Below are 27517 nucleotides of genomic sequence, written 5' to 3'. Positions count from 1 at the left end.
AGGCTGATATCAACAGAAGAGCATGAGAAATTTAGTAAAGTGCTATGGGAATGGCAAGGGAAAATTAATTTTAAAGGGTAGGGTTGTGAAATTGCAGTTTTTGTACATACAGTTCATAATGTTACCTTTTATCCCAGTTCTCTTTTTGATCTCTTTTTCCTTTTGGGGCTCTATGTCAACTTTGTAAAAGGGTCACGGACAGAAACCCTAACCTAAAATTCAGAAATGTTTAGCTATTCAATGTCTGGTACAAGCTATCTAGGGGATTAATCTGGCCCCCAGCAAATCTCCATTTACTTCAATGTGTTTGGTTCTAGGTCTGGTGGCTCCAGCCTCCAGAGAATTGAATCTCGAGGAAACAAACTTCTGGACAGTAACCATTAGAGTCGCCTGGCATCAGAACTTCCTGTTTATATCTGTTTAGGAGTGACTGTAAGTTCTAATACCTCAAGAACCAGCTGAGGTGGCAAAGAAAGCTTTTAGTCCTGGTAATCACAAAATGGGAACTTAAATATGAAACGTTGCTTTGTGTAAAAACCTATTTTAGAAACACTTCAGTGGGTTCTAAAATGTATTTGTTATGGCTTCCCCCCACCCCATGTGGCCTTTAAGGGGTTCCAAGTTAGCCTAGCTTTACAGCAAGAGAGAGAGATAAAATAGCACCAATAACATTTTTAAATGCTATAAAACATCTTGAGAATTTTTTTCTGTACAGTATGTGGCATAAACAAAATACATGATAGTGTGATGTGGTAAAGGATTTCTGTAGCCATTTTTTGTGATCATCACTCATGAAATCACCATTTGTAAATAATGCAGCCATCTGATAAAAACCTTTATATCTCACTATCATGTATGCTTTCTCTGTGTTTGTGTGTGTGCCATCAAACATGAATTACTAGCTTAGCTCTTACCCGTTTCCCCCCCAGAACAAAGTCCCCCAGCTACAGCAAGGGGATAGTTAACGCTATAGATCAATTTCTGCTGAAGATTCATAAGTGGTCAATTATCCTTCGGTGCTGCTGGAACATGGCATATGATCTTAGTTTGGGACTGATAATTTTTCTGCCAGATTTGAAAAGAAAATGGTCTTGCCCCTTATTGAATTATATGGCTGTTTATAAAGAAAAAAATGTTGATTGTTTCATACATTTTTGTGACTATATAACTCCTCTAGCTTCATTTTACTAATTCATTTTGGCAAGCTTATAGGACCTGATCCATCTCTCGCTGAAAACGGTGAAAGTTGGATTGGGCCCATAGTCACTAACGCAGCCTAAGAGCTTTAAGTGTTTTTAAAAATATATTAATAAAAATACATACTTTTGGATCCTGAAGTGGAAGAAACTAGAGAAATCCAATCAAAGTAATTGTATTAATTCAAATTTATTTTTTGCATATAAGGTGTGAAATTTCTGTCACTAATACTTGAAATTTCAAAATACAGGTGAAATGTGTAACCTCAAAGGAGCTTCTAGGTGGCTTTGGAAAAAACATATTACACTCTTCTCTGCAAGTCAGGCCCCTCTTTGTGCAGGCTGATAAGGAAATACTGTAGGGCTGGAGATGCAGCCTTTCAGATGAGCCTTAAATACTGTGGTTTGGACTGCTTGTGGTCATTAAAGATCCTACAGAACCTTCCCCAAAAGTTGGGTGTGAACTCAGTTTCTTTCCCATTGAAATTTCAATTTAGGTAGTTACATTCAATCTACCCTACTGTTTTCCCTGAAGTTTCAGCTGTATACAATATTCATATGTTGGCTTAAACTGCTGTGTGGTTTGGCTGTACACTGTTCACCAACTGCTGTGCAAAATACCTCCTATGCTTTATATAATTACTCTGTCATTTTAAGGCCCTGAAACAGGCACATTAGAGCAGACTTGTCTGTCTGCGTAGAGTCCCATTGACTTCAGTGGGACTTTACATTAGCATGTCTGTTTTTGCAGGATCAGGGCTTAAGTTTGCAAAGTACTTGGGGATTCCTAATAGAGAGTAAGTGCTACATAAGTTTGTTCTTAATATTAACCATAACAAAAATATTAACTGTAATACTTCAAATGTGACTGGAATATAATTGTTTACAAAGCAGCAGGCTGGGAAATAAACATGCTGATTGAAACTAAAGGCAGCAATTTGTGGGCGTATCAGAGGAATGACGTTCAACTGGGAAACTGAACTAAAGTTATATGGGATATAAAAGAATGTATAATATGCTCCCAGGTAACCAAATTAGAGTGGTGAAGAACAAGTCTCCTGAACACTGCATCTACCAATGACTGTGCAGTCTTTAAGCTCAGACCCCTATAATGTGTCTGAATATAAGAAAACTGATTGACTTTTCTTGTTGAGTTTGTAGACCATCCCTCGCCGCTTGCCTGATAAGGTGCAGACTGCAGGGAACAATGTGATGTTAGTTATTCCGTAATTTATTATTAAAAACCACGATTTACACTTAAAATGACTGCATATTAAAAGCATAATTAAAACACGATGTCAGCAGCAGCAATTCGGTGCACAGCCTCCTTGTTACTCCGGGTGGGGCTTGTTGGCCAGAGAGCCATGAAAACAAACTAATTGTACTGAAGATATCTAGAGAATTATATTTAGGCCTGTTATTTCCATCATACAATCAACTTGAATCTGCAAATTATAATGCATATTTCACAGTGCTTGGGGTTTATAACATTAACATTTTAAAGTTTCATCTACCGATTTGAACAAATTATCTCCTTGGATGAGTAGGCTACAGCTGGCTCTCCCAGGGAAAAAAATCAAGGGAAATAGATTATTTTTACAAAAATAAAAATGTTTAATAACTTAATTATTGAAAAATGACTGTTTTCCATACTTGAGAAAAGCACTGGTGTAGGACTAGCATTAAAGGAATCTTTGGACAATACAGAACATTTTCCTTAGAAATCTATAATCTGGAAATTTGGTTCAATGTAACCAGTCAGTGCCGTGGCAGTCAAAAAAAAAAGCAAACAGAATGTTGGGAATCGTATTGCCTCTATATAAATCCATGGTATGCCCACATCTTGAATATTGCATGCAGCTGTGGTCACCCCATCTCAAAAAAGATATATTGGAATTGGAAAAGGTACAGAAAAGGGCAAGAAAAATTATTAGGGGTATGGAACGGCTTCCATCTGAGGAGAGATTAGTAAGACTGGGACTTTTCAGCTTGGAAATGAGATGTCTAAGGGAAGATATGATAGAGGTGTATATAAAATCATCACTGGTGTAGAGAAAGTAAATAAGGAAGTTTTATTTACTCCTTCTCATAATACAAGAATTAGAGGTCACCAAATGAAATTAATAGGAGGCAGATTTAAAACAATCAAAAGGAAGTATTTTTTCACACAACGCACAGTCAACCTGTGGAACTCCTTGCCAGAGGATGTTGTGAAGGCCAAGACTATAACAGGATTCAAATAAGAGCTAGATAAATTCATGGAGGATAGGTCCATCAATGGCTGTTAGCCAGGATGGACAGGGATGGTGTCCCTAGCCTCTGTTTGCCAGAAGCTGGGAATGGGTAATAGCGGATAGATCACTTGATGATTACCTGTTCTGTTCAGTCTGTCTGGGGCATCTGGCATTGGCCACTGTCAGAAGACAGGATACTGGGCTCTATGGACCTTTGGTCTAACCCAGTATGGCTGTTCTTATATTCTTACGTGTCAATGCTAAAATTTGTCCCCTGCTGATGTAAGCAGCTCATTACAGTGATACACTCACACCACCTCCACAAGTGACATAGAGCCACAATCAGCTTATGTGGGATGATGTAGTACGTGTGTAGACACTGAATTAGTTGTGTTCAACCTCATACTTCTCTAGCAGCTGTCCACAGTGCCCTTATCCCCATGTCACTGATCGCTCCGGTCAGAGTTTTGAACTCCACTGCCCATAGACTGGAAGCCTGCATGACAGGGATCAGCAACAGTGCCTTGTGAAAGTGAAGGAACTATGCCAGGCATACCACAAAGTGAGGGAGGCAACAAAAAATCGGGTGCTGCCCCAAAGCTTTTCCAATGAACAGCATGACTTGCTTGGCAGTGACCCCACCAGCACCCCACCGCTGACTATGGATACCCTTGGAGGATCCTGAGATGGAGGCACCTTCTATGAACAGCGAGGGGAGTAGGGGACACATGAGTTTCAAACCATGTTGCAAGCCAGGAACTATGTGAAACTCTGCATGAGTCTAGCCAGTCCCACGAGGCGAGCACAGATGAGCCTGCTGATGACAGGGAAGGGAATTCAGACAAGTGTGTACATGCATTATTCCTTGCAATGTTTTTTTTGCCTTTCCTTTCCCTCAAATCTCATCTCCCTCCCTGCCTGCCTTAGTATCCCATATAAAAATGGTGCCTTGCCCATCTACAAGCTAAGACAAAGGTGGTCATTGCTTTACTGGTATAATGTTAGAAAATAAAAGATTAGGGAATAAATTCTAACAAGGATTGTATGACAGTCTGGTTACATAATCCACATCAGATCAGTGTCCTGTGCTCACGTAGAGGTAGACCAAACAAAGGTAGAGTCAGCATCTGCAAAATGCTTTTCATTCCTTTGGCTTGTTGGGCTAGATGTGGGAGCCATGCAGAGTACTCGGTTTATCGGAATAAAGACGACTTCTTTATCTTCTTGAGAGTTCTCAATGGAACTTACCTGGAGATACTCTGCAATCCACTCCTGAAGGTTTCTAGGGATGACAGCCTTTTTTTTCGACTGCAACAGGACACTGTCTCATATCACGCTGCAGTGAGTTTGGCTGGCCCCATTGCAGTAAACAGGATATAAACATACAGATCGCAGCTTCGGTCTCTGTGTTTTTATCACCCCCAGGAGTGAGGTATCAGCCAAAATCAACACTGCCTGTGAAAATAGTGCTAATATATTCACTGCCAATTCCCTGTACCCACGCCCAGGGAGGGAGGTCTAATATTTTCATAGATTCCAAGGTGAGAAGGGGCCATTACGATTATCTAGTCCAGGGGTTGGCAACCTTTCATAAGTGGGGTGCCGAATCTTCATTTACTCACTCTAATTTAAGGTTTTGCATGCCAGTAATATATTTTAATGTTTTTAGAAGATCTCTTTCTATAAGTCTATAATATATAACTAAACTATTGTATGTAAAGTAAATAAGGTTTTTAAAATGTTTAAGAAACTTCATTTAAAATTAAATTAAAATGCAGAGCCCCCCGGACCAGTGGCCATAGGGTGACCAGATGTCCCGATTTTATAGGGACAGTCCCGATTTTTGGGTCTTTTTCTTATATAGGCTCCTATTACCCCCCAACCCCTGTCCCGATTTTTCACATTTGCTGTCTGGTCACCCTAAGTGGCCAGGACCCGGGCAGTGTGAGTGCCACTGAAAATTAGCTCGCGTGCCGCCTTCTAGTCAAACCTCCTGAATAATACAAGCCATAGATCTTCACTAAAATAATTGCTAGTCAAATCTTTTAGAAAAAAGATCCAGTTTTGATTTAAAAATTCAGTGATGGAGAATCAACCAAAACCCTTGGTAAATTGTTCCAGTGGTTAATTACTCTCACTGTTAAAAATGTATGTCTTACTTCTGATCTGCATTTGTCTAGCTTCAACTTCCAGCTATTGGATCATGGTATACCTTTCTCTGCTAGAGTGAAGAGCCAATTATTACATAGTTGTTCCCCATGCAGGTACTTACAGACTGTAACCAAGTCACCCCTTAAGCTTCTCTTTGTTAAGCTAAATAGATGGAGCTCCTTGAGTCTGTCACTATAAGGCAAGTTTTCTAATCCTTAATCATTCTTATGGCTCTTCTCTGAACCCTCTCCGATTTATCAACATCCTTCTTGACTTGTGAACACCAAAACTGGACACAGTATTCTAGCAGCATCTTCATCAGTGCCAAATAAAAGGTAAAATAACCTCTCTATTCCTAGTCGAGATTCCCCCATTTATGCATCCAAGGATTGCATTAGGCCTTTTGGTCACAGGGTCAGCCTAGGAGCTCAGGTTCAGCTGATTATCTGCCATGAACCCCAAATCCTTTTCAGAATAATTGCTTCCAAGAATAGAGTCCCCCCCTCATGTACGTATGGCCTACATTCTGTGTTCTTAGATTTATACATTTACATTTAACCATATTAAAATGCATATTTGCTTGCACCCAGTTTGCCAAGCAATCCAGATCATTCTGTATCAGTGACCTTTTTTCATATTTACCACTCCCCCAACCTTTGTGTCATTTGCAAACTTTATCAATGATGACTTTATGTTTTCTTCGAGGTCATTAATAAAAATGTTAAATAGGGCAGGGTCAAGAATCAATCCCTGCAGGACCCCACTCGAACCATACTCATTCAGTGACGGTTCTCCATTTACATTTTGGGAAAAGTTAGCCATTTTTTAATCCATTGAATCTGTGTCATGTTGATTTTATATTGTTCCAATTTTTAACCAAAATGTTATGCGGTAGCAAGTTTAATGCCTTACAGAAGTCTAAGTACATTACATCAACACTGTTACCTTTAGCAACCAAACCAAACCTATCAAGTTAGTTTGATAGGGTCTATTTTTTGTAAACCCATGTTGCTTGGCATTAACTATATTACCTTGCTTTAATTCTTTATTAATTGAGTCCAGTATCAGCTGCTCCATTATTCTGCCACGGATCAATGTCAGACTGACAGGCCTATAATTACCTGCGGGTTTAAATTCTCATAAAGTATTTCCTGGAACGCCTCCCTCCCTGTGCTATTCGGGGCTCCAGGCTTCAGTTGTGAGGCAGGGGAACTCGGGGCGTTAGTGCTGCGGGACAAGCCAGGGCTCAGGGCTTCTGCCATGTGGATTTCAAAATATTTACCAGAGCTTTGCTGTGGACAGCTCCAGCTGAATTTAAGCCCTGATTACCTGTTTATCTTTTTAAAAAATATTGGCACAATATTAGCTTTCTTCCAGTCTTCAGGAACTTCCCTACTGCTCCAATATTTACTGAAAATCAACATTAATGGTCCAGCAAGTGCATCAGCCAGCTTTTTCACAACTCTTGGATGCAAGTTACCTGCTGCTTTACTAGCTACTGTTTTACATCCTCTTGAGGTACTAAAGGAGTAGAAGGCATGCTATCACATCATACCAAACCTTGGGTTTAGCAGGCCAATGCTCAAACCACTGAGCTATCCCTCCCCCCCAATCAATCATCTAGTCATCATAGATTCATAGATTATAGGACTGGAAGGGACCTCGAGAGGTCATCGAGTCCAGTCCCCTGCCCGCATGGCAGGACCATCATCTAGATCTAGATCATCTAGTGTGACTCCTGTATATCACAGGCCATCAACTTCTGCAGATTAAACCCACTGACTTGTAACAAGACAGTGTTGCAAGTTTCCAGAACATGATCACCACTCGTTTCTCCACTGGCAGTGTGGCTCTCATTTTGGTGTCCCTGCTCCAGAGGGCTGGGGTGAGCTCGGCACACAGAGCCAGGGCTGTGGCCTATTGCATTCGAAAGTTTTGAAGCCACTGCCCATCATCCCAAACCTGCATTATGATGCAATCCCACCAATTAGTGCTTGTTTCTCAGGCTCAGAAGCAGCACCACCAGATGTAGAGCTGCTCTGTGAATGCCAACACCAACATGGCTTTCCCCCCCCCCCACTACATCCATCAGGATCCAGTTATGGTACTCAACTATCTCATCACAGTTCCACTTGTAGCAATACTCCCTCAAGCTCTGTGAATTGTATGTCCTGTATCAGCAACACGCATGAGCATCGTGCTGAACTTTGCAGGGTCCATGCTTCTGTCAGAGAGATGGCAGAGACCGAAAAGGGCCCTGTGGGAGTTTTAAAGAAGAGTGTAAAAATTATGGGATGTGGAAAGTATTATGGGCTGGATACAGTGCCATGGTGGTAACTTGACCCCTAATACCCAGAAATCCCTGGACAAATCACTACTATCCCACTGTAGTGAGGCAGAGTGGCCTCCCGCCAAGCCTGAGGGGGAGGGGCTGCTCTCTGCACCTGGGTGAGTGCAGCCAGGCCGAGCCCAGCCCTCACGTTGGAAGTTAAGAGGTGGGACAGGAAATATAAGAGGTGGGGCCTCCAGCTCAATTGGAGAGCAGCCAGGGAAGGAGACAGATGCCTCTTGCTTGCTGCAGGCCTCTGGCTGAACCGGGGAGATTAAGCCTGGAGAGGAGCCTGCCCCCAGAGAAGATTGAGCCTGGAGAGGAGCATCTGGGATGGCTGAACAGCCTGAGGAGACGGAGGACCCATGGATGCTGAAGCCCCTCCCTGGATTGTGGTAGGAAGCAGCCCAGGGAAACAAGACTTTAGTCTGGTTTTGCTGTCATTGCTTGAGTTGGCGTGTTTCACTGGGATCCCTGCTGACCCATTGGTGAAGCCCTCTGCCACTGTCAGGGCCCCGGGCTGGGACCCGGTGGAGTAGGGTGGGCCTGGGTTCACCTGCACCCTGCTGCCAACCCCAACCCTGGGCTGGCAGCCTCCCCATCTTAGGCTGAAGGGTCTGTTTGTGGCTCTGCCCTGCCTGAGGGCCAGAGCCCCCCAAAACTGCTTGCAGCTCTGCCTTGCTTTAGGGCTTGGGCCCCATACATTCTAGCCTGTGATTTGCTAATTCTCCCCGCAACTGGGCTGACCTCCCAGTGAGGCAGAGTGACCTCCCTCTGAGCCAAAGGGGGTGGGAGGACCGCTAACCCACTACACCCAAGCACTGTGAAATGTCCCAAAAGGCACTGCGCTGGAGGATGGCAAGGAGCAGACTGATACCTACCTACCTACGGTGCATCACACTGTATATTGACGCAAGCAGTCCTAGTGAGTATGGGCAGAGCCAATGCAAGTAGCCAAGTGTACGTGCACCCAAGTAATATTAAAAACTTTGGTGGTTGTACACCAACATAACTTGTGTCAACCCACTTTATAGTGTGGCTATGGCTCAAGTGTTGCAGAATCAAGCACTCAGAAAGTGAGAATGTCTTTATTAAAAGAAATAAAAGCTTCTAGTTTAAGAAGCTTTGTGTGGGAGGGAAGGACGTTTGCTTCATTTAATAGTGGTTAACACTATTGTCTGCAAACCTTAGCATATATATATATATATATTTTTAAATTATCTGTACAGAAACTCAGTTCTGGATGTTATTCCTTGCATTATGCATTTTTTTATGTTCTTTTATTATGCTCATCACCATAGCAACTGGGCACCTTGCATTTTAAAATCAAGTTACAAAGTAAGGATTAAACCCGGCCTTGGTTAGCACAGAGAGGTGATAGGGAAGTGCTGTTCTGTGTTCTCTGCCAAAAGACTCCTCCTGTCCAACACAGGAGTCCATGCGACAGAGAGGGCTGATGATGTGCTCTCTAGAGCTCACTTTGCTGCTCCTCTGTGCTGGGGTAGTGTACAGCAAACAAATTAATAACTGATACTCACTTCCAGCATGTCTCTGTCTCCCACAGAAATCGTAGAGGCACAACAGGGGTAATAGACTAAAATCCAGAACATTCTGGGGGAAAAGATCTGAGAAAAGAAGAAACAAAATCATTGCAAGGGCCCTCATTCACCCCTCCACTGTCAGGACCCACGTTCACCCCTCCACTGTGCCAGAGAAAAATAAATAGCTCCTTATGAGTTTCAGACTGAGGCTGCTGACAGATCTAATAAAATCAATACGATCACCTTCCCATTATCCATTATCTCCCTTTGAGCAATCAATCACAGGTATTTCTGTGCCTGAAACCTAAGTGGCAAGGTGTTGGCAAGTGTGCAAACTCACCAGCGGTGGTTAGAAATATCAAGTCTAAACTACGAACACTTCAAAACCCTTTCTTCAGGACTTGCTTTGTTTACAAAACACAAACTCAAAACCACAACAAATCAACTCAAGAGGACTGGATTACAACCACACAGGACTTTCCAGCTAGGAAGGAAAGGGCTACACACCCTTTCCTGAAGGCATTCCCTGCATCCACCAGCTGGGAGGGAGAGAACACACATACACACCCTTCCTCTAAGGGAGTCCTTCCAAACTATTATGGTAAGACCTACTCTAGGGTTTCCCTAAATCTGTGTCTCTGGTGGGCTGTCCCCTCTAAATTGCAGGAGGCCTTAAGAATTCCCATGGGCCACATGCTTGCTCCTAGTCATATAAGCTGCAACTATAGCTCCTGGGTATAAAGGTCCCAACAAGGTCTGTAATAGGCATATTGAGACATGCATATGTGCTGCAAGGCCCCGTGCCCTGATACACAGGGACTGCAGAAATATAGATGATACAGGCATTGGTCTGTTACTATATATTATAGCCCTGCCCCAGAAAATGAGAGGTTCAAACAGGGATGAGGGGAGGGGCTGTCGATGGGAAATGATGGCTCTTTGCACAGCCGTATCTCCCAAGCCTCAGCCTTTTGACCAAGTGTCAGGCTTTTGAGAGACTCTTCAAACTCAGGAGTGCTTCCAGAATCTCAGGGCTTTTGACTGTGCAATTGCAAAAAGACAGTGAAAAGCTAATAAGAACATAAGAACGGCCGTACTGGGTCAGACCAAAGGTCCATCCAGCCCAGTATCCTGTCTACCGACAGTGGCCAATGCCAGGTGCCTCAGAGGGAGTGAACCTAACAGGTAATGATCAAGTGATCTCTCTCCTGCCATCCATCTCCACCCTCTGACAAACAGAGGCTAGGGACACCATTCCTTATCCATCCTGGCTAATAGCCATTAATGGACTTAACCACCATGAATTTATCTGAGAGACAAAATCCGAGAGCTGTATCCTGTTTGGGCAGACTTCATTGAAGGCAGTTCTTATGACCTGTCATTACCTACATATCTTTGAAATAGCCAGGATATACTATTTTCTTTGACTTAAAAACATTAATTTGCTGTAGATTTTATTAAGTCAAATGGCAAAAGCAAGCTGAGATGGGGGATGAGTGGAGAGAGGGAGGGGAGAAAGGGGTTGAAGGATTGCAGCCAAGAGAATAATTTCAGGATTTTCAATTTCCAGATGAAGGCGGGTGTATGTAGTTTTGCTGCTGCCTTGGACTGACATCATGTCCTGCTGTGCAGGACGGCATTAATGATCCCCAACAACTGCTTGACCTACCCCGTGTTCAGCTCTGCCGACCTAAGCATCAGAGGATGTCTGGACCAGTTTACAAGGTGCTAGCCCAGCACCCCGGTTAATTTGTCAATTTCCAACTCAGGCAAATGGTGGTCTCTGTCCTCTCCCCTATGGGTGTGAAATAGGAGCAGACACCCTGATTTTCCTTCAGCGCTCCAGCTCCACAGGCTGACCCCCAGATATGGAACCAGAGCAGTAGCCCCCACACAGCAGCTAACAAATTCCCACCAGCAACAGGAGTCAGACAGGTGCCCCAGTAACTGCTCAGAGTATTGTAGTCCAGAAACCTGGGGCCCTGAGAACGGGAAAAGCCAAAGGAGAGTGGAAAGGAAATTCACTTTTTTCCCCTTACGGCGGGGACAGAAACCACAACATTAAAATTCACCCCTACAAAAAAGCACCCGCCCGCCTCCATGGAAACGTTATCCAGCGCTTGGCGACCTTAGAGACCGTGGTTGCCTCTAGGCGCACGCGCAAAAATACAATTTCCCCGTGGTGATGGTGGAGGCAGGAGGGGGACTCCCTGCTCTGGCGGGGTTGCCCGGATGTTGCGCATGCGCGGAGGCCGCTGGACGTGTCGGCGGCGGAGCGGCAGCAGCTGCAACAACAACACGGCGGAGGCGGCGGTGGTAACGGGGCGGCTGGATCCTTCCCTCCCCCGCTCCGGAGGCCCGTGAGCGCCTCCTCCCCCGCCCAGCCGGGGCCGCCCTGAGGGGACAGGCCGCGCAGCCCGAGGGCCTGGCCCCTTGCTAAGGAGGAGGCGCACCAGGGGCCGCCGCACCGGGGCGGGGGGGAACAGGGGGGCTCGGGCCCGCCGCGGCCCAGCCGAGCCTGGAGAGCCCAGGTAACGCCCGCCCCCGGTTGTATCCAATCACACACCGCCTGCCCCCGAAAGTGCGCCCCGCCCCCACTCCGAGATAGCGCGGGTCCCCCTCGGGTCACCCCCGCCCCCCCCCCCCCGGAGCTTCCGCTCTCCGCGCGCGGAGGCTTCTGCGCCCTGGGGCTGCTTGGCCTTGGGTGGGTGCGTGCCCCGAGCGGGGGGAGGGGAGCTCTCCCCCCCCCCCCCCCCGGTCTCTTCTCCCGCCTGCGGCGTGTCCCTCCCCAGTTCCCCTCTTTGGCGCGAGGGGAGCGCCGCTGGGGCTCCTCCCAGCCGTAACGGGCCGCCCGTGTACAGACTTCCCAGGACTGCGGCCAGGGGACCCTTGCACCCACGCGGAGGTCCTGGTGCTGACCCCACTGCAGGATTGGGGCGTTAGGAGAGCATCCTTCCTCCCTGCTTGCTCCCTTTCCCTCCTCCATCCCCTCCAGTTTACACGTTCTTCCCATTTTCTTGCCCCACTTATTTGGCTCCCCCCATTGTAGGAGGTTGCCCACCTTGTGCTGCACTCTGCTCCACCCCCAGCTCCCTTACTCCTTTTTTTTCTCCCTGTGGTATAGAAGGTTTCTCTTCTCGAGTCTCCTGTTGATCAGTCTCTCCCCAGTTAAGCTCTTCCACCATCCTCATTATTGAAGTGCCTTTCCTGCCACTCTGTTCTTTGATACTGTGGCCCACAGCTCTAATTACACTTCTAAAACTAAAACGTGCTGTGTGGTTTTTGTTGTTTGTTTGGGGTTTTATCATATTGGGTTTCTGCTCTGAGTTTGAACACATCTTGTTTTTTTATTGTAAATCATGTTGTTAGTTTATTTTAAGGTGCCCGGAGGCCTTTATGCTTTGAAAATATTAAAGCATACTAGGATCTTTGTGTTTTTTAACATCAAATCCCAATCAATTCTTTTTGTGTGTGTGGGTCCCTGTAAACTAGGTAAAAGTTGTTTTCAAACTCTGTGACTATTCTATTTATAATCTTGCCTGTAAATTAACTTTTTATATGTACTCTAAATTTATTATTTAACTATGTGAAGCATTTCTAGATAAAAATTGTATGTAATTGCCAGACAAAATAGTTCTACTAAACTACAAAATTAATGTAATGAAAAGGGAGACATCTTATCCTTCTTACCCTCCGTCTGGCCATCATCTTGTTTTGGCTAGATGATGGTTGGAACAAGGCTTTCTTCCACTTCAGTCATTAACCTATTTTGATTTTTCATTTCCTTGTCTTACAGGCATGTATATGCATTTAATATTATTTTTTATTAAAAACAGTATTCATGCACAGAGCAAAGCTGTAAAGAAATCAGTACAAATGTCCCTGAAACTGATCAACATCTAAAATTAGTTTTATAAGTAGATGGGTTTAATTCAACTTACTTTATACAAGAAATAACACAGTAGATGTGTAGATGTTGAGAAATATCTGTATACTGTGGTGCAGAGCAAAGGACCAGAGTGCAAAGAATTTCAGAAGTACTGCATGTATTCTGAAAAATTCTTTTGGGGCTGGAATTTTCCATGTGTGGTCTCACCACAGAGGTGAAGATTTAAAAAAAAAAAAAGCTTGAGCAAACACAAAATGCTATCCCTGTGCAGTTTTCAGTACAGAAGGCACATTAGCTAAGTACCCAACTATGGTATCAAGGCATTAAATAAAAATATAAAATTACACTAAATTTGTTCATAAGAGTCTACTCTTCCTTTTATTATTTGGTTCAGTCACCATTATTTCTTTTACTTATGAGATTTTGGCCAGGTTATTGTTCAATCTTTATTGAAGGAAGCCTTTTGCAAAAAAGGTGGGTTTGTATTGTGCTCTGAAAACAGTCTGCTTTGGGGCTTCCTTTGTTCTGTGTTAAGGAATTCTACAACTTAAGGCCCTCTCCTGAGAATATCCTTTCCTCAGCTCCTGAAATGCTCACTCTGGCCTCTGTCAGTGAGACAGAGATAGTGAGATAGAGGTGTGGTGGTGGAGAGGGTAACATGCTCAGCTACAATCCTGAAGGTCATGGGTTCAAGTCTTGATTGATCTCACACTGAAAGGCAACTTCCAGTTCACCCAGTTGCAACATGGGTTCCTGAGCCTTTGTGTTAGGGCTATCAAAGGCATTAAATGTGATGCTGGCACCATCACTCCCTTGCGTACCATTGGCTATGAAACTAACAAGCCTTAACCAGTCACCCCAATGAGCTATAGGCTTGGGGAAACTTTTATTTGACTCTGTCAGTGGTAGCATCCCGTGTGAACACAGATGTCTGAGAGTCAGCCTCTCCATCTGTGTGTTTCTAAGGGCTTGTCTACACTTAGTGTAGCTGTGCCACTGTTGCTCTTAGTGAAGATGCTATTTTACACCAACAGGAGAGGTTCTCCTGACAATGTAGGTACTCTGCCTCCCCAAGAGGTGATAGCTATGTCAATGGGGGAAGCCCTCCTATTGCAGCACTGTCTAAACTGGGGAGTTAGATTCGTATAACTACATTGCTCGCGGGTGTGGAACTTCTATACCCCTGAGCAACGTACTTATACTGACATAGGCTTTGTCTAACTTGGAACTTAAGACAATCAGGTCCTAGCTCATTGAGGGTCTCAAAGATTAGGTGTAGGTCTTTGAAACGGATCCAATTTAAATGACAGCCAAGAGGAATATGCAGCACCCCACTGTTGTGTGTGATCATTAGGGCCCTACCAAATTCTTGGTCCATTTTGGTCAATTTCATTGTCATATGAATTTAAAAATAATAAATTTAATGATTTAAGATATTGTAACTAGAAGGGACCTGACCCAACTCTGAAAGCATCAGCACAGAAGTAAGGGTGGCGTGGTATGGTATTGTCACCCTTCTTTGCTGCTGCTGGTGGGGCGCTGCCTTCAGAGCTGGGTGGCTGGAGGAGGGCGGCTGCTGGCCAGGTGCCCAGCTCTGAAGGCAGCGCCCCTACAATAACCTTGTGACCTCCCCCCTAACCCTCTTTTGCGTAGGGAGCCCCATTTTGAGAAACACTGGTCTCCCCATGAAATCTGTATAATATAGGGTAAAAGTACACACAAGACCAGATTTCATGGCCCGCGACGCCTTTTTCATGGCTGGGAATTTGGTAGGGCCCTAGTGATCATCTTCCTTCCCTGACAAAGTCAGGCTGTTGTATGTACTACAAATTGGAGTTTATTTGGCCTTTACAAGTTCTTAAGAATAATGGCTGGCTGTACGGGAAGGGAAATTGATACAAAAACCTAGATTAATACAACTTTAAAATGTGATTCTGTTCTGAAAAAGACTGTGTAAACATGGTACCTATTCACCATCTTTTCCATATACAGTAACTCCTCACTTAATGTTGTAGTTGTGTTCCTGAAAAATGCGACTTTTAGCAAAACGATGTTAAGCGAATCCAATTTCCCCATAAGAATTCATGTAAATAGGGGAGTTAGGTTCTAGGGAATTTTTTTTTTTGCCCACACAAAAAGCATTATATACATTTTAAACAAGCAATTTAATACAGCTCCCCTATGCCTCCCCGCCCCCCCCAGTGCCTGCTGCTTGCTGGCAGACCCTGTGGATCAGTGCCTTCCCCCTGCCCCCTCCTGTCCGTGGCAATCAGCTGTCTTGCGGCGTTCAGGAGGCTGGGGGGAGGAGCAAGGATGCTGCGCGCAGCCTCCCCCCTCCCTCCCCTGCCTTCCGAACGCCGCAAAACCAGCTGATTGCCGCAGGCGGGGGGGGGGGGGGCGGGGGAGGAGCTGCCAGCTGTGGACAAAGCAGGTGGCCAAACGACATTAGAGGGGAGCATTGCACAACTTTAAACGAGCATGTTCTGTAATGGAGCAGGGACGTAACATCGAAACAACGTTAAGCGAGAGGAGGTTAAGTGCGGAGTTACTGTATGTATTTGATTCATAGCTGTTGTCTTAGGTGACAGAGTGAAGGTAGGGTTTTTTTGTCTACTATTTCTGCTAATTCTGCAGAGGCAGCACAGCTAAGCTAGATCCTTGTGTATCATTAGTAGAAAGGTTTACTGTGTTCTAGTTACAGGACCAATCTGTTACACTTGTAAAATGTCATTGAAAGCAATAGGTGCGCACAGGTGGAGGCTGAGAAAAACAAACAGATAAACTCTTTAAAGCCAGTTAAGACTTCAGATTTGGTTGTTCCACAAGGAAAAGAGGCTATCTATATTTTTGAATTGTTGTCTTCTCTTAATTAAATTAAGATGAAATATTATTGCTACTGAAATTTGTCTCAAAGCATTTCTTGAATTCCTCTTATTCTGTTTTGTACAATTGTGCCAAATATTTTCTTTTGTGTTGTCCTTGCTTTAGTATAAATGGATATGCCATTTCTGCTGCCAGCATTGATGTTGTTTAACTTAATTCAAATTGAAGAAAAATTCTAATACCTAAAGAATAGTATGGATAACATCCATCTACTGCTTGTCATCTATATCCGTACCAGTGTAGTGCTATAGTAGTACTGCTTGCTGTTGCTATTGTGTGCTGATTGTGCTAGTATCTACAAATCTGTTTTTTGTTGTTGTTCCTCATTCAGGCAAGTAGAGAGAATTTGCTGTGGCTGGGAAAGCATCTACACTTGGGGCATTCGGGCATATCTGCATCAAGACATAAAGGGTGCTTTGTTTGTGGGCTTCACTTTATTAAGTTTAATGTGGAAACTCTCATTCTAACACTGCAGTAGTAGAAGACCATGAAACTAATGTAATAACCAGTTAAAATGGACAGTTTGATAACCAGCTGCTACAAATAAATAATATGTTCGTTGGAAGCTGAAAATAATTTTATTTTGCCCTCCAATTTTGCTTCTAAAGGACCAGAAATATTTACTCATTCAAATTTGCCTTCCCTAAGGATACATTTTTGGGCATCAATTCTGGAATTGTTTTTCATCATAGTGCACTCTAGATGTTAGATTGTAAGTTTATGTATGTGTTTAATGGTGTACGTCACAGTGGAGTCCAACCCTGTTGTGGCCTCTGGGTGCTCCTGTAATATAAATGTTAAATTAAAAAAATCTATAGTTTATGTAAACCCTCGAACAGTAAGAGATTGTCTCCTTAAAATGTTAGTCTTCAGTCACAGTGGTGAAATCTGTCACGAAGTATATTGTGTCCACTAATGTGCTTGTCTTAGAAAGTATTACAGGAACAGATCAAGTGGCTGATGGTCAAATTATGATTTTTTTTTATCATTGCCTTCAGTGCTGTAGCCCGAGCAGAAACACAGTGTACTATACATGGTGAATATCTCCATATACCTCAAAGTTGCCTGAAAGGCATCAGCAAGAGCCCGAAGTTGTCATCTTTTTATAGTAAAATTTGGAAATGTTTGAATTCATTTTGAAATCTTCTAAATCTGAGGATAACCTATTTTAAAATCCAGAATAGGAAGCTCTGGATGATTCAGTGCACAATAACACAAGGCGTATCCAGTTGAAACTTGGCCTTAACGCCATCTGCAAAGATAGTATCAAAGTAATAGACCTTCTTCTCCTCTAAAATCAGATTGTTTTATATCAGTAGGTGGTTATTAAATTATGTATTTTAGCTTGGTTGATAAGTTAAAATGTTGCTTGTCTTTCTGACAAAATAATTGTCTTCAAACTTTCTAACTCTTGTGGCCAATAGCTTGCAATCTTTATTCTCCCTCTTAAGTCAAATCAAACCATCTTTCAGTTGCAGCTGCTGCTAAAATGTCCCAGTTTGCAAAGCTCTAAAACTAGATACACAGCCTGCTATAGGTTGGCTTGAAAAATAAACCTCTGCTGGACTTTTTGTCAAAGGATAAATTGCCTATGATTGAACTATCTATCTGTAGCTGAAAATCTCAAACCCAGTCACAACAGATCTCTCTGTTCAGAGCACTGACAGATGGCACGTTCAAACCAGGACTCCACCTCAGCCATGCTTATTAGTACACTTCTTCCAAGGCATTGCTTTTGTGGCTGACATCAACTAGGCCCACTCTCTTAACATCTGGTAGCTTAGTTCAGTCACTCAGCTCAGCCCCTCCTCCTCTTATTACTTATAGACCAGTACTTTTTGCTCTAGTCACACTCAGCCCCTTCAACAACCCTTTTTGCTGGCACCTTAGTGTTGCTGTGCCTGTCACTCAGCGTACCTCCCTTTCCTTGTCTGGCAGGCAGAAAACCTGATGCTTATAAGAACAGGCGTACTTGTGGCACCTTAGAGACTAACAAATTTATTTGAGCATAAGCTTTCGTGGGCTACAACCCACTTCTTCGGATGCATAGAATGGAACATATATTGAGGAGATTATATATATATATATACACACACACACACATACCGAGAGCATGAAAAGGTAGGAGTTGTTTTACCAACTCAGAGGCCAATTAAGTAAGAGAAAAAACTTTTGAAGGGATAATCAAGATAATCAGTATATATCTCCTCAATATATGTTCCATTCTATGCATCTGAAGAGCTTATGCTCAAATAAATTTTGTTAGTCTCTAAGGTGCCACAAGTACTCCTGTTCTTTTTGCGGATACAGACTAACACGCTGCTACTCTGAAACCTGATGCTTATAGTATTTCTACTTGTCCCAAGCTGCTGCGCAATAGGATTTTTCTCAGTCTGTGAAATTGTCGGTTGTAATTTGGTCTAAAGGTCCTTTATAATTGACGGTTCTATACAAGGAAAGAACACAGATTAACGCTGAGACCCCCAGTCAGGTATGAAAGTACTTGATTAGGAGATGATTGAAACACATCAGAATAGAACCCCAGAATTGCCTTTTTACAAAGTAATTTTTCAGAGGCAAACCTCAATTTAAGGTTCCTAATTTAAAGGCTCAGACATCAGGAAATAAAAAGTTAAGGTTTTCATAGTTATGACAGTTTGGTTACATTGCAAGCATTGTATTTTTGATTGATTGGTTGGTTGGAGGGTTTTTTTGCAGGGGAGAGGCTCAAATGTATGTCATAAAATAGATCACTTGTGCACTATGGTTGAATTGAGAACACTAACTCATTCATTTACTGAGCTAAATACACCTGTGTCAGCTGTGCCTTAAGAGCTTTGTACGATATTCAAGGTATAGATAATTTCTTTAGCACCTAGCTCGGGGGGGGGGGGAGACTGCAGCTGTTGGAGTCCAATGTCAGATTGTACATTATCTTTGAATCTATATTAATATTGAGAAGATTGTTATTTAATCATTTTTTCTGGTATAACAGTTTTTTTCATCTATAACAGAGCAGGAGGGAAAGCTAATTTGTTGTGTTGCACATTTAGTTCAAGAGATTAGACTGCCATTTATTGCCAAACTCTTTCAGTTGATTTGTAATGTGGAGAGTAGTCCTTTATCTGAGACCTCAGTGGATGGAAATCTTGCTTTCAGATATAAGAGAAGCACTTTGGGGCAGTTTTTTAAAGGTATTTAGATGTGTAAATGTACAACTGGGCACTTAGGTGCCTAGTGGGATTTTCAAAGGTGCCTATCTAAAACTTTAAAAATGCCATTAAATTATGTTTAGTTAGAAATGTATACTTTGAGTACTTTAGGATGAAATAAATACCTGAGAACAACAACAAAAAAAGTCTGTCTAGTCTCACTGCAGCTTTCTCAGAAATCTGTTTCAATGTTAGCGATGTTATGAGACAGGTATTGAATTTGTCAGCATTTACAGGGGATGAATTACCTCATCTGAGACAACTAAACATGCATCTTCCTGGCTGTTGGCCATTACATTGAAAATACAAGAATTTAATTTGGGTTCTAACTGTTTCAAACTTTAGCCCATATATTGTTCATTGAAATCAATGGGATTTCTGTGTGTGGATCTAGATCAGCATATGGCTCTCTTCCTGCCTTCACTCTGCCCCTTCTGATGTTGTTTTTGTTTTATTTTTAGCTGTTTTAAAAATATCTGCTAGAGATACTTTGGCAATCTTGAGAGATGAGCACTATCTTTATATTTTATAATTAAATTGTATACTGGTAAAAGAACTGATAGTCTTATTACATTTTTAGTGTTAAACCTTCAACATTTGCATCACCTTAATGTTGTATACTTGCCATTTAAAAATCTAGTGCTTACCTAGTATTTCTTCCTTGGAAGGGTTCTAATGTTAAATGCATGAGCTAATGTGAAGCATTGTCTTCCATTTGAACTAACTGGTGGGGGAAAAACAAGTAACTCCTCTTCTCTTTTCACCATTTAAGCCCCTCAACTGGACAAAAACAAAAGTTAGAGCCCTGAGTTTGTCATACAGTATTGAACATATATGAAACCTTTTTTTTTCTTTTGGTTCATATGAAAGTGCATTGTGCACCACCACAACTACATTGAACTTAAGCTTCTTGCGTATGTTTTCATAAGTCCACCTCCTCCTTCTTATCCACTCTTGACTCTGTTCATGTCTATATTTGCTAACAGCCCACACAGTGCCAGTCTTGATGTTATGTTTGTCTGCTGCTCCCACAAGCATCTTTGGACTTTTCACTCCACCCCATCTGCCAAGATAGATTGTCCTTCCTGACCTGATCAGAAGGGGAGGTAGCCATGCAGAACTGTGATCTCTCCTGAAGACTCACTTTGGCTGTGATGCCTGCAGAAACTAATAGTCTGATTATGAGAAGATTGTGGTAACTTTGAAATAATATATATTTCAATTAAAATTTTTCTTACCCAGGCATTATCAGTTACATCTTGTTTGCTTTACTTCAATATTCTTTCCCTTTTACCCAAACCTTTCTCTGATTGTCAGTCTTTGTCTTTAAAACATGTAAACTCTTTGTGCAGGCACCATGTCTTCATTTGTTTAGAAAATACCTAGCATACTGTGGATGCCGTCAGTTATAATAAATAGTAATGAAGTGGGGGAACCTTGTGGCTGTTTGCTCACACCTTAGGGCAATTATCTAGTGGTATTTTAAATTGTCATATTGAATATTTTGGGTGTGTTTCTTGATTAAATTGACCTCTACATTGTTGTGATTGGCTTAACCACTAGTGTAAATCAGTTGGGTGACGTATGAACATTGGCCCTGAGTCTGCCATCTTGCCCAAAGACATTTGTTGGACTGCTGATAACATGTATCTACTTCTATTGGCATCCTTCCTTAGCTTCTCATTTCCTTCCTTAATAATATAATCTAGTTTCCTTCACTGAGAGCACCTTCTTCCTTCTGTCCCTTTGGGCCAAACAGTAGCTTGTCCCGCCTCAACTGTTACGTAGTGTGGCTGATTTTTAATAGCTGACTAGCATAGTGTTTTTTTTTTTTTTTTTTAAAAACCAAGTCTGACAAAATGTTTATGGATTGTATTATGTTAAAGGTCATCTGTCAACGGAAAAAGTGCCTATTTTTGCTTCCTTTTTGATATATGAAGAAGAACCTGAAAGATTTTTAGAAATTACAGGTTTCTACTTTTCAAGCACTGGCAAATTAGTAGGTTTGTGACAATGAAAAAGAGGTTGGGGTTTGGAGGGAGGAATTTTTTTGTCGTCATTTAAAACATTGTTTATTTGGTTTTTTCATATATGTGGGGTTGTTTTTGTTTAATTTCAACACTCCTCTACTTCAGCTGAGGGTGTAAGCTCCCACTTCAGTTCTCTACTTCTCCAAGGAGTCCTTCAGTAAAAGCATGGAAATCATATCTTAATGTTGCTAACATCAAAGCAGAAAAAGTTTGTTTAAAAACTAAACCAAACCTTTCACGCCCTCTTCAGAATAAAAAAGACAGAGGCACAAATACATCCCCCCCTCCCCCCCCCCCCTTTGACCACAGGGTATGTCAAGGGACTTCCTTTGTTGAAACTTCTTGATAGTTCTAAGGCCTCATTTATACTGGAGAATTTGGTATATTAAATAACTATCTCTTAAATGTTCAGCATGCTGCACACAAATTTGCTGCCAGTATTCAAAAGGCCTCATATCATTTCTGTTGTTCCTGCTTTGAGCGAGTCTGAACACTTGTTCTTCGCCCAGGCTAGCCTGTAGTATTACCTTCCTAATGTAGATAAAGAATACTGTCAAATTGGCTGGAATACTAATTTTCCCATCGCTGTTCACTCCTTTGGGTCTTCTCTGGGTTGCTTTTTGTATTTCACTGTCCTAGGGTCAAGTTGACCAGAAGCACCCCATCTGCATAAATTGGACTGCTTTTCAGTGCCTCACAACTTGACTGGCAATGAGTTTTTCAGTAGTTCACACAGAAAATCCTACCTCTGAGCACTTGGCTTGGCCTCCATTTTTGGGGTGATGTTATAGCAGGGGTGGGCAAACTTTTTGGCCCAAGGGTCACATCAGGGTTGCGCAACTGTATGGAGGGCCGGGTAGGGAAGGCTGTGCCCCCCCCAAACAGCCTGGTATCTGCCCCGTCCCACTTCCCGCCTCCTGACTGCTCCCCTCCTGGGACCCCCGCTCCCTATCCAACCCCCCCTGCTCCCTGTCCACTGACTGCCCCGAACCCTATCCACACCCCCGCCCCCTGACAGCCACCCCCCCACCCCGGGACTCCCATCCCCTATCCAACTGCCCTCTGCTTCTGGTCCCCTGACCACCCCATCCCGGGACCCCCACTGCCCCTAACTGCCCCCCAGGATCCCACCCCCTTATCCACCCCCCCCGTTCCCCATCCCCTGACTGCCCCCCCAGAACCTCTGCCCCATCCAACTGCCCCCCCAGGACTCCCCGCTCCCTTACCCAATGCCCCCGTTCCCTGCCCCCTTACCAGCAGCAGGAGCTCGCAGCCGCGACACCTGGCCAGAGCCAGCTGCGCTCCTCAGGCTGCCCAGCGGGAGCGATGGGCCAGAATGCGGCCTGTGCGGCAGAATGGCTGCAGGGGAAGGGGGACAGCGGGGGAGGGTACGGGGATTAGGCTTCCAGGCTGGTAGCTCAGGGGCTGGGCAGGACTGACCCGCAGGCTGGTTGTGGCCCACGGGCCGTAGTTTGCCCATGTCTGTGTGTACAGAAATTGCTGCTGTTATCAGGGATATAGCATAGCAGTTGTTCTGAGAATTGGTTCCCAAAGGACATTTTGCTTGCACCTCTGTGTTCCACAGCCTTGTGTGGATGTGAGGATAGTGGAAGTGAAATAGCACTGCAGTGTAGACACTGAGTAATGTCAATTACATACAAATCATTACTAGCATTTTAAGTATAGACCATATAATTTCCATTGTAGATGGAACTAAATGCTTGCAAATTACCGGTATATCTTTATTGTTCTGGTATGAAAATGAGGAGGCATGTGGCACTCGCCTACCATTGTTAATTTTAAATAGCTGCCTTTTAAATTAGGCAAAGAAATTCAAAGTAGAAGGATACATCACCCTTCATTACCTCGGTGTAGTCCTGAGTAGGAATTAGTGTTCCGTTCATTCAGGTGGAGAGAAGTGTGACGGTGGAATTTTCGGTTCAGTTTGACTTTTAAGGAGGGTTTTTGAAGAATTGGCTAGTAATAAATTGTCCAGTGGGACAGTAGCATCTTGGTTAGCTGTTTTTTCAATCTGTATTTTAAGTATTTGGCTATTTTAATTTGTTCCTGTTGTTTCCCAAATATAATTGTTTCCCAAAAATATTTTTTCCTTACTTGATACAGTACATTTGTAGATCACTGTATAAAACACTAGTTATTACACGTCTTTCTTTTTACAAAAGCAGACCAGTTAAAGTTGAGTTTTGAATTCCATAACTTAAGCATATTTAGTTTCTCGTAGGGTTGCTAACTTTACATAGCTTCTATTTAGGGCTGATCTACACTGAAAACTTAACAGCGGCATAGCTATGTTTCTCAGGGGCGAAAAATCAACTCCCCTGAAAGCTGAGGCTATGCTGATTTAAGCCCCGATGTAGACAGTACTAGGTTGACAGAAGAATTCTTGCATCAGTTTAGCTACTATCTCTAGGGGAGATGGATTTAACTACAGCTAGGGGAGAATCCCTCTTGTCACTGTAGGGAGTATCTACAGTCAAGTGCTATAGTGGTGTGGCTGCAGCTGTGCCACCATAGTGTTTTAGGTGTAGACATATTCTTAGAATTTTGTAGTTATGTGCAATACTGTGTTAAAAGCATCTCCTCCCCCCCCCCCCCTTGGTCCATATTATCCAAATGAAGGATTTAACTCCATTTTTCTGAAGAGGGAGTTTTTTAGAGGATGGGATTGGAAAATTGTGAGGTTTGGGCTTGTTTCTGAATTTTATTCGGCCACCAGATTAATTTGTGGTGATAGTTAGCTGGACTGGTATATTGAAAGACATTGAAATACAGAATCCCACTCTAAAATCGGTCCATGTATATATGTCCATTTCTGGGTCATCTGTTGTCCCCACTTTCCTCCTGTGCTCTATACCTTGCTCACCCTTCCCTTCTCCGCACTGGTACTGGAGGTTTTATGGTTATAGAACCGGGGCGGATATATTTTCAGTTTATTTGCGTTCCTGTAAGCCTCATGAGGTAGAGCTGACAACTCCACTGAACTGGTGGTCTCCTGCTGTTTTTTTTTTTTTTTTTCTCCTGTTGCTGCCACTACTTCTGTCTCTGTGACTTCAGGGATGGGGAAAAGAGTGGAGGTTCTTTGCAGAGCATATTCAACTCTGTCTCCCCCAGCAATAATTTCACGCCTGAGATGAGGTGAGAGACCCTTCACCCAATGCATATGTTAAGTCCTATGTATTTTGTATAACAAGAATAATAAAACATGGTGCTGCATATAAGTGTGATCTAGAAATTTCATGTTCAAATGCATGCTGGGATTTATACTTGGAAGCTGTTACTTTCTAAATATATAATCAAATCCCCTGTTTTTAATTTATACAACTAAAAGAAAATGAATAGGGTATTTTAAGATACAGGATGATTACTTCACATATGTAGGGTAAGGGGAGGGATAGCTCAGTGGCCTGCTAAACCCAGGGTTGTGAGTTCAATCCTTGAGGGGGCCATTTAGGGATCTGGGGCAAAAATCTGTCTGGGGATTGGTCCTGCTTTGAGCAAGGGGTTGGACTAGATGACCTCCTGAGGTCCCTTCCAACCCTGATATTCTATGATTCTGTAAGTGCCGAGGTTTTATAAATTGCAAGTCATTTTTTTTGTAGTGGCAGGAGAGAAATGGGGGGTGTTTATCTTTGAAGCTGGCATTACTACTTTTTTTTTAAATATCAGGTAGCTATTTTCCATGGATCCTCAATCAAAATTAAGTATATGCTTGTTTAACCATTTTTGGGACATGGATGTTTCTGTAGCAGTTTCTATAGAGTACCAGGATATATCTGTTTGTTTGATTTGGATAAACACACTTGCTAGTTGTGCAGTTGCATCACCGAATAGTAAAGTGGCAAACCAGTGGCGTTTTAGCTATCCTAATTAGACTTCCTGGGAATCACACCATTTGGAAGACTGGGAAAATTCAGCTCCGAAATAATATTGTTTGGTTGAATACTCAGACCATAGTGTGGTATCCTAAATTGTGTAAGCTTTTTCTTTGAAACCAGAAGGGCCTGGCCGGGGCACTGGGTCAGGGGCCGCACCAGCTGCTCAGTCCTGCTCTGGCTGGGGCGCCGGGTTAGGGGCCAGACCACGTGGCTCGGCCCTGCTCCTGCTGGGGCGCAGGGTTGGGGGGCCGCACCAAGCCACTCGGCCCCGCTCCAGCACTCCAGCCAGGACGCAGGGTCAGGGGCCGCACCACATGGCTCCTGGAAGCCACGGCATGGCCCTGCTTCGGCTCTTACGTGCCCCAATGGGAGCTACAGGGGCAGTGTCTGCAGATGGGGCAGCGTGTAGAGCCGCCTGGCCACACCTCTGCATAGGAGCCGGAGAAGGGACACGCCACTGCTTCTGGGAGCTGCTTGAGGTAAGCGCCGCTCAGAGCCTGCACCCCCTGAGCCTCTCCCCAAGTCCCATCCCCTGCCCTAGCCCTGACCCCCCCGCTCTCCAAACCCCTTAATCCCAGCCTGGAGCACCCTCCTGCACCCCAAATCTCTCATTCCCAGACCCTGCACCCCTACCCTAGCCCTGATCCCCCTCCCGCCCTTAGAACCCCCCTCAATTTATTTAACCCCGAATCCCAGCCCCCTCGGTCCCAGCCCAGAGCACCCTCCTGCATCTCAAACTCCTCATCCCTAGCCCCACCCCAGAGCCCGCACCCCAGCCCCAATTTGTGAGCATTCATGGCCCTCCATATAATTTCTATTCCCCGATGTGGCCCTCGGGCCAAAAACTTTGCTCACCCCCGATCTAGACCATCCCAGACTGGTGTTTGTCTAACCTGCTCTTAAAAATCCCCAAATTCCACAACCTCCCTAGGCAATTTATTCCAGTGCTTAACTACCCTGACAGTTAGGAAATTTTTCCTAATGTCCACCGTAAACCACCCTTGCTGCAATTTACGCCCATTGCTTCTTGTCCTATCCTCAGAGGTTAAGAACAACAGTTTTTCTCCCTCCTCCTTTTAACCTTTTATGTACTTAAAACCTGTTATCATGCCCCCTCTCAGTCTTCTCTTCTTCAGACTAAACAAACCCAATTTTTTCAGTCTTCCCTCATAGGTAATGTTTTCTAGTCCTTTAATCTTTTTTGTTGTTGTTTTCTGGACTCTCTCCAATTTGTCCACTTCTTTCCTGAAATATGGCACTCAGAACTGGACACAATACTCCAGTTGAGGCCTAATCAGTGCGGAGTAGAACTGAAGAATTACTTCTCGTGTCTTGCTTACAATGCTCCTGCTAATGCATTCCAGAATGATGTTTGCTTATTTTGCAACAGCGTTACACTGTTGACTCATATTTAGCTAATTGAACTAACCTTGTTATCTCTAGCCTGACTCACTCTTGCTTGCATATTTATACCTACCTCTGGAAATTTCCACTACATGCATCCGAAGAAGTGGGTATTCACCCACGAAAGCTCATATATGTCTGTTAGTCTATAAGGTGCCACAGGACTCTTTGCTGCTTTTACAGATCCAGACTAACACGGCCACCCCTTTGATATTTAACTTGTGATCCACTATGACCCCCAGATCCCTTTTCGCAGTACTCCTTCCTAGGCAGTCATTTCCCATTTTGTATGTGTGCAACAGATTGTTCCTTCCTAAGTGGAGTACTTTGCATTTGTCCTTACTGAATTTCATCCTATTTACTTCAAACCATTTCTCCAGTTTGTCCAAATCATTTTGAATTTTAATACTATCCTCCAAAGGACTTGCAACCCCTCCCAGCTTGGTATCGTCCACAAACTTTATAGGTGTACACTCTATGCCACTCTAAGCCATTATCTAAATTATTGATGAAGATATTGAACAGAAACAGACCCAGAACAGATCCCTGCGGGACCCCACTCGTTATGCCCTTCCAGCACGACTGTGAACCACTGATAACTACTCTCTGGGACCGATTTTCCAACCAGTTGTGCACCCACCTTATAGTAGCTCCATCTAGGGTGTATTTCCCTAGTTTGTTTATGAGAAGGTCATACGAGACAGTATCAAAAGCCTTACTAAAGTCAAGATATACCACATCTACCGCTTTCC

The 27517-nt window shown here is 43.5% G+C and overlaps 1 protein-coding gene across 2 annotated transcripts in view; it reads left to right on the top strand.

Moving 5' to 3' along the window:
• Positions 1 to 11705: 11705 nt before the first annotated feature.
• SMAD4 (SMAD family member 4) overlaps positions 11706 to 27517 on the top strand; it is a 31646-nt gene continuing 15834 nt past the window's right edge. Inside the window, exon 1 of one of the 2 annotated variants that reach the window (XR_008445368.1) lies at positions 11706 to 11982. The gene's annotated coding sequence lies outside the window, so the exon portion shown is untranslated. The remainder of the gene's footprint in view (positions 11983 to 27517) is intronic. The other variant, XM_054031749.1, reaches the window with a different exon arrangement.

Source organism: Malaclemys terrapin, chromosome 6 (genome assembly GCF_027887155.1).
Source record: "Malaclemys terrapin pileata isolate rMalTer1 chromosome 6, rMalTer1.hap1, whole genome shotgun sequence".
NCBI classification, from domain to species: Eukaryota; Metazoa; Chordata; order Testudines; family Emydidae; genus Malaclemys; species Malaclemys terrapin.
The sequence above is the reverse complement of the archived record's forward strand: the minus strand, read 5'-3'. Positions and strand labels throughout refer to the sequence as shown.